General features: G+C 36.7%; 1 long non-coding RNA gene across 1 annotated transcript; it reads left to right on the top strand.

Annotated features, from left to right (window-relative positions):
- The first annotated feature begins 2,551 nt into the window (after positions 1 to 2,551).
- Positions 2,552 to 3,295, top strand: LOC124312437. The gene is made up of 3 exons (XR_006910499.1): positions 2,552 to 2,668; positions 2,736 to 2,810; positions 2,882 to 3,295. It is a non-coding gene; the product is annotated as an uncharacterized LOC124312437 (long non-coding RNA).
- Positions 3,296 to 8,502: the final 5,207 nt, after the last annotated feature.

The following is an 8,502-nucleotide window of genomic DNA, read 5'->3' as shown; positions in this document are numbered from 1 at the left end:
TGGAAATGATTTTTCTAGAGAGATTCCACTTTTTTTAGCTGATGCAAAAAATAAGCCTAAGGAAATGTATAAACCAAAATTGTACTTTCATTAGTCGGCTTTCGGTACCTGGCAAATGCTATTTATGTTTGTACGGCCAATATGTGTTTGCAGGCTATACGGCCAATAATAATAAAAATAATACTCTGCACTAAAAAAACTGTCGATGGTATGTTCAAAGTGGCAAATTTTCTATTTGCGTCTATTGTTTATGTTGTGCACTTGGGAATAGGCCGCACAGTTTTATGTCATTGTCGTCGTAAAATAAACAGTATGACTGAAATAAGAACAAAGTTAAAACATTCCGTTTTATCCGATTACATTTTTCGCTCAAAATTGATAATCAGTTTACGTAACAGTTCCTAGAAATACTCGATGACTGGTGTTGCAGATGGAACCACATGTTAAGCAAATCTCTGAAGAATAAGTGAAGCTTTAATCATGGGCAGATCCCGAAAAAAAGCCAGGACAAATATAGTCTTAAACGGTCTCCAGTATCAGTTTCCTGCTTCCTTTGAGACACCACAATGTGAACACCTAAAAGCGGTCTTTTTTCAAATCAAAGAAACCTTTCAATTACAATGCAATCTTTTAATTAAAATATTCTTGAACAGGGTTTTTTTCTTTAATAAAACCTGTTTTTGTTGTCTTTATGACGTCTTTTGAACCAAAACACAAAGCTTACAGTAGGCTATATGTGTCCACATACACAAAAATTAAGTAGAAAACAAGGTACACTAACATCTGAAACAAAGGAAACACACAGAAGATTTCACGATCATGTAACATCATTTTTGTGTAAGTTAACAAATCACAGGGTATTCGTTCTTGTCTTCCAAACAGTCTGTGTTTCTTCATATGATATTTTAGCATCAAGAGTACCAAATTATCTGGAGTCATGGGCTCTCGATCCATTGTTTCCTAAAAACCAAAAGAGATAATTAATAATAAAGAATAAATATGCATTAACTAGGTTATATGCCTACCATTGTTAGTAAAGATATCGAATAGAATGAAAATGTGGTTATAAGATGACTGGAAACGGGCAGCCTTGTTTGGATCTATGACTGGGGTCCAATTAGACTTATTTTTAATCTTATGTAGCTGCTTAACGCCATCCAATCTTAAATAATACTTGCCGGCTTACAGGCTGTTAGAAGCTCAATGAGTAGCTCGTAATGAACATAACTTTTTGCTTTCCCTTCAGGATTCAAGCTTGCTGGCAATTCTCTAACAGTCAAAACCGACGAATTTTGAACCCCTTTCATACATCCCTTACCAATTTTTGCTAACTGTCTACACCACCTGATCTTAGCTGTTTTGCTGCAGGAAATCACAAATGTAAAAATAAAATCCTACCCTTCTTAAGTGGAAATTTGTTGTTTATCAGTTGTTCCCACTATGGACAACAATTTTAGCCATTGATGAAAACTTCCCCAACGTAACCCATCTGCTGTACCACTTTCATATTCTGAAAGGCGTGGACACCAGACTAACAAGATATATCTCTCTAAAGGTTTGAAGGAGAAAATCTTCGAAATGTTCAAGGAGGCTGTCTATACAGACTCAAAAGAAAAGCTTGTCAAGGCCCAGGAATATCTTTGTGCTTTAGGTTTGTCCCAATTTATTTATAAAACACTAAACTTCCTATTTATTTAATAGAGGACAATCGCTTAGGTGACTACTTCGAAAGTCGGTGGTTCAGCGAGCGCTGGAATAATGTGGCCGATAAAGGAGAGGCGGGGCCTGGCCACCTTGGGAAACAACACTACTAACAAGATTGAAAGGCATTAAAGTCTTGGTTGACAGAATATAGAATTGCTCTGCTTTTTTATTTCCAGATACTACCTTACTATCAAAGACATCATCAAGAAAAAAGGGAAAAAGCTGAATTTTGTTATAGAAGCGTTGCTGGACATTGCCGCGACTAGATTGTTTGATCGCGATGTCATGTCTCTGTAATCTGACATGAGGTTCCCCATATCTATTTTTCCGCTGAGATTGGCAGCTCTAAGGGAACATTTTACAACTTTGGATGGAACCTAGTATAGAAACAATCAGAAAAACCCACAACATACGTTATGACAGTGGTAAATATTCCTCAATATGTAAAGTAAATAAAAAATATGTTGCTAAATGTTAACCATTTCTTAGACGCAGGCCTACGTCATATGTAGAATCTTCGAAGACGGGAGAGTACAAAATACCATCTAACTTCGCAAGTTGTACATGTTGGTTTGCTAAATCCTACCAACTTCCCCGCTCACATCTTCTCTTCGTGGTTGACAAAGTAGAAGGATAGCTGCCTATATAACTATTCTAGATGGGCAGTTCACTCTGAAAACCCTGTTGCATTACCCAATGCAACATCAGCACTTTCTGTGTCTGCCCCAAGAATAAGGAGAAAAGTGTTCGCACCGTGATTGGCGAAATGAAATGAACCTACTTCTCGCATCTATTAGCACAACAGTTAAAGGTTTCACACTTCCAGTTATGTAAGGGTTGCGCACTCTCTATTATAGGTGGAAGGCTAATGAGCAAACAGATCTTATAGATGATGGACGAATCTGGACGATGTTTACTCAAGATGACTCGGAGTTGTTTCCCGTTTCTGCCGCTCCTGCTACAAGTATTCACATGATGAAAATCTAACCTAAACCTATACTGTGGATCAAATTTTTTTTTACTGTTTCCAGAACCTAAAGAGGCAGGATCTAGCAGCCAGGATGCTCAAGCGCAAACGTGCACCGTAAATTTAGTGCCTGAATCAGGTATTAATGTTATTAATTGATACCCCTATCGAGAACTAATTGAACTTATTAAAAAAAAAATACAAGATCAGGTATTTGCTGAAGAAGAAACACCTACGGTACAGAAAGAGATTGCGAGGAAGGAAAATGCTACATCGACTCCTAGGACAAATGCGAAAAGAAAGCTAGATGCATGCATGAAGCCATTTTCTCCTGGGATAAAGTACAATGCTGGGCAGCATTCGGTTGGGGCCTGCATCCAATCCAAGTCGGATCCATCCAACATCAAAAGAGCAAAAGTAGGATTGTAGTAAACACAAACTGCATCGAAGAACGTCTTAGTTCTCAATGTCGTTTACAGGTTGAAGAACTGCAATCATTGTTGCGCAAACTTTGTGATCTGTCTAATTCTTTATAATTCTGCTTAACATACCAACAAAGGATTTGTCTAACAAAACAGGAAGTGGCTGATTGTAGGAGACTTAGTTTCAGAGATCATTTGGCAAAACAAGCATCTTTAATCACAGTCGCAGGGGGAAATCTTTCCGACTTATTTTCACTATTGCGAAGCACAGTCCATCACCAACGAAGCAAAAATAGGGCAGAAATTCATAATTCAATTAAAAAAAACTAGAAGTCCCCGTCGTTTGTCATTGTACGTTGGTACTCTAAACTTATTAAGTACGTTTGCTTACGCTACATAATTAAATCGTGAAATAATATGCATGTTAATTTTACAGATGAATCATTTGTGGTATCTAACGGAAGAGATCTTAGTTATTTTCTCAATATATGACGAAAGTCTTTCTCCGACATTACGGATAGCTATGGTAGATAAACTACTATCAATCCCAACAAAAATATCTTTTCCAGGTGATTGAAGCTCGCCACAGTCGCTTTAAGTAATATCATAAGCCTCATTTACAAAATATTTAAACTTTTAAAACGTATTTATTTTCCCGGTATACAGTAACTACCTAAAGTTTCCGCACAGCTGAGAGATGCTTATGGGAAACCGGGTTTTTTAATAATTCGCCAAAAATGAAGTTTTCGTCGGACGAAAAGATTTTTGGACAGGGGGTTCTTAGATTTAAGGTTTATAGCATATATTTTTTGGGGATTTTTTCGATCACAAGAACGTCCCTTTTAAGTTGGAGGTAAAAGTTTCCGCATAGTCGAGAGGGCCAGTAGTAAATGTTACTACTTTGGCTCTCTTGTACTGGACGGAAAATATGGCTAGGAGAGTTCTCTTGGGCTTAAAAAAACGAGCATCGTTAGCTCTATAACCTCATCTGAAATGTTGATCCCCATGCAATTTGAAAAATCATATAAATTTCGAATTGAAAATGACAATTTTCCATTTCAAGAAAAGTTTCACCCTTTCCCCCCCGCGCGTAGTTGCTAGTTTTAAAAAATGTATACTTTTGTAATCGTAGGGGGAGAAAGAAAAAGATAGCTAAGACTGCAGTTTCCTCCGCTAGAGGCACTGGGGTCAAGAGGCTGGGGTAGAAAAAGTGGCAAAATTTGAAACGCTTCCTAGCCCGCCAATTTAAATATTTTTCTACATTTTCTTTTCCGAAAATGAAAAAGTATGATTATTTCTTAGTACAAAGTATTCGTTCTAGTCGTCAACACTTTTGAAATGACTCGCGGAAAACGAAAGGATCTTTCTGTCGAAGAAAGATCTCAAATTATATCATATCATAAATTAAAGGTGTCCGCCAGTTTCGGCACTTTTTTTCGGCACAGCAGTTATGTCGAGTTCGGCACCACTTTTTTCCGTTTCGGCACTGTATTTGTCTGTTTCGGTACCGCTGCCGATTTTAGAAATTCTCGCCTGGTTTTTTAGTTTATTAGTTTCTCTAATTTGACAACCTGTTTTGGAACCTCCAAATTAAAGTTCTCAGTCAGGCAAATTAGTTCTTTAACAAGCGTGAAACAATCAACAGTGCAAGACACTATGAAAAGATTTAAGACTACTAATAGCTGTGAAAGTTTGCCTAGAAGTGGACGCCCGGCACTGTTAAGCCAGTGAGATAAACGCTATCTGAAGTTATGCGCTCTTCGTGTACGTCGGAAACCTCTAAAAGTGATTACTGAGGAGTTTAATATGGGTAGAAAATTTCCTGCGTCTCATTCGGTTGTAAATAGAACTTTGGAATCTTTTCGGAAGAGTTTCTGCTCGTAAACCGCTGCTAAGTATGAAAACAATTAAAAACGACTTGCCTTTGCAAAGAAACATGTCAAATGGTCAAAGACACAGTGGAGAAAAGTGTTTTTTACGGATGAACCGAAATTTGAACTTTTTGGGACCAAAAGAAGAATGTTCTTGCGTAGAAGACCCGGTGAAAAATTTAATAAATAGTGCTTAACACCCACCGTGAAATTTGGAGGGGGCAGCATAATGGTGTGGGCTGGAATATGCACCCAAGGTGTAACGAGAATGAAACGTATTGTGGGGATCATGGACAAAAAGATGTATCATAGCATATTGGAACACACTTCCGTTCCGGTTGGAAAACGCTTGATCGGAAGAGGATTCGTATTTCAAGGGGATAACGATCCTAAACACGCGTTCAAATACTGCCGAAATTATTTGGAGACAAAAGAAAACGATGGTTAGTCTTAATTTTGTGGTTCTACGTTTCCCCTTCAATAACTATTTGTTACCAACTATTTCTGGTAAAGGGATCTTGTGCGGATGGTTTGGCCTCCACAAAGTCCCGATCTCAACCCCATCGAGGCTATGTGGGTTTGTGGGACTACGTTAACAGTAAATTAGATAGGACTCAACGTTCGTCACAAGATTGCATTTGAAAGAACATTGAAAAAACTTGGAAGGCTATTCCTCAAAAAATTTGAAAAGTTGTTTTTTTTCTAACCCTTTTACACCCCAGCCCAGAAGGCCGAGTAGAAAATCGGAAAAAACTTAAAATGGGACACCTTAGTCCACCCTAAGAGATGACAACCATGTTCCTGCTTCTCATTGAATTTACGTTAACTTCAAGAACGACTTGGCGAATTTTGGACCAAATATCTTGTAAAGTAGCAAAACTTTTATCCACATTGGTAGCTGGATGTAATCGTAGTTAACTGTCAAGGTGGTCCCATAACAGTTTAATGGGATTAAGATCTTGAGATTGTGGTGGCCATTCCATAACTATTAATGTACTTGTTATTACAAATTTCTTAATACAGTATTTATATAACGAACAGGGAGTTTTAGAATTAACTTACCATCTTTTTACCATGTTTTTTTGGAAAAATACTGCATGGTTTTAATAGTCTTGTGTTTCAAGTCGTTATCCTGTTGGAAAATAAATCGATTTCCTATTAGTTTTTGTGCTGCACATCTGGATAAAATCGAATGGTTCATTGGTACGTCCATTTTCCCGATAATTCGATGTAATTTAGCAGTGCCCTTTGAACAAATTTCACCCCAAATCATAACAGAACTCCCTCAGTGTTTTACCGTAGGAATCACACAATTTTTCTGAAATCTTTCGTTAATCATTTGCCGGACAAAAGTGCGGCATTTCGTGACAAACAACTCAAACTTGGATTCGTCAGACCAAAGCACTTTAGACCACTGCTCTTTGGTCCATTCTTTGTGTTCCAAAGCAAACTTCAACCTCTTAGCAACATTTTTCTTCATTAACAATGGTTTTCTTGCTCCAACACGACCAGACATTTTCGCATCTTTCAAAGCTCTACCAACCGTACTTTTACTAACATTTTTTAAATTCAACTCCGTCATTGCTATGTTAAATTCTGCTGTTAGTACGGGAAGAATCTTCTTGCGATCGCATTTTGAATTCAAGATAATGTATTTTCTGTCAGAATCAGTAAACGCATTACTTTAACCTTGAAACCCCTTTTTGGGATAACGTTCACGCGATTGTCGTAGGTGATCACTTCAATTTTTTGCGATTTGTCGAATCGTTCGAATCACCTTTTGATTGCGAATATAGAAGACCCATTACTATTTCAACAGCCAGTACTTTTAACTGAGGGAGACGCAATGAAAATAAAAATGACTGAAAGGATGGAAATAGCCTGTAGGCTATACCGGTGATCTGCTGCAGATTTTGGGGGTAGAGAATCGTCAGAAAGACATTCTTGCAGATTCCAATTGGTAAACGCCAAAAAAGGGTCGGGAAACGTGGGAAGGCCATGTCTTAGAAAAGAAATTGAAGATGAATGAAAACATTACTGCAGTATTAGTGCCTTTTTCTGATTTCGATGAAGACAGTTTGTTTTTAAAAATACCTGATATTATTCCAAAATGAATAATGATCATAGAAATCACGAGATCTGAAGGATTATACCAAAGTTGGTAGATTTATTTTTGTCGATGACTATAGTTTAAAAATGGCAGAATTTGAGAAGACGTAAGTAGATTAGCAGCGATTAATATAAAAAATATTCATAACAATTATACAGTTGTCAAAGTTAATTTAGTTTTTAAATTAAATGTATGATGAATAACACGGAACTATTGCACTCTATCGCGGTTCCAAGCGTTTGAACATAAACAAAATTGGTTCAACTATGGGGATATCTTTCCAAGATATGGTCCAAAAATCATCAAACAAATTTTTAATAGAATCGATACAAGCCAATACGTTTGTTTTCTCAAACAAATAGTTGAAGAAAACCTCAGTATCATTCCAATTAATTTTGTTCACGATAAATATCTAGTGCACACATCAAGATACTTGCAGTAGTTGTTCAATGATAACGAAGAGACAATTCAGCAACTACCCTGGCCTGGTGATTTCGGAGATATAATGCCACTGGTGAGAGATTTTGGCATGAAATAGTTGAAATGATCAACCAAAGAGAAATTAAAATTACTTCACAAGAAACGCTGTGGCAGTCAATCAAAAGTTGTTGGAGTGACTTATTCGAAGAACAATTTTATGTGGAAGGATTGATATATTAGATTCCGTTCCTGCTAAAGAAGATCAATGAAAACCATAGAAACTGGGCTTTTGATAGTGTATGTATATCGACAACAACTTGAAAAGCTACACAACATTGCTAGCGTTAACTTTGATTGCTGTTTTGTTAAATTTTCCAATACAGTGTTTCGTTGACCAAATATGTGACTGAGTTAAGTTATTTTTAATCCTGTAAATAGATAGACATATGTTAGAACAGTAATGTTTGTTATAAGCTAATATTTAATAAACTAAAATATCTCCTAAATGAACTTACGGATATATTGTCTAATTAGTAATGTAATAGCATAAACTAGAACAGTACTGAGATTCTGGATAATTTTTAATTAATTTTAGAAAACAGGAATCAAAAGGAAATTCAAACTCAAATTCTGGTGATTCTGATTGTGAAGCTTTGTAAGTTACTTACTGTTAATACATTTTCATTACAAAACGATACTGCAAATGTCTGTTAAATTTCCAGGTTAAATGAGGAAGAATCATGTGCCAACTCTTCTAAAGGTGCTGCTTCAAGTCAGTCCTCGAGCTATAAAATTACACTTCCTTTCAAGTACATTCAATTTGTTCATGACCAGAAGAGCGGAAGGGGATTTAAAGTGAAATGCATTTTGTGCCACGAGAATAAGAACAAGTATGATAAATTTGGAAAACCCGAGTTCTTGTCAATCACCAACAACTCAGTGTACAATGCAAGAAGGCATATAACGGTATGATTTCTTCATTAATCTCTAACAAACACTTGTTCAACT

Source organism: Daphnia pulicaria, chromosome 1, assembly GCF_021234035.1.
Source record: "Daphnia pulicaria isolate SC F1-1A chromosome 1, SC_F0-13Bv2, whole genome shotgun sequence".
Classification (NCBI taxonomy): Eukaryota; Metazoa; Arthropoda; class Branchiopoda; order Diplostraca; family Daphniidae; genus Daphnia; species Daphnia pulicaria.
The sequence above is the reverse complement of the archived record's forward strand: the minus strand, read 5'-3'. Positions and strand labels throughout refer to the sequence as shown.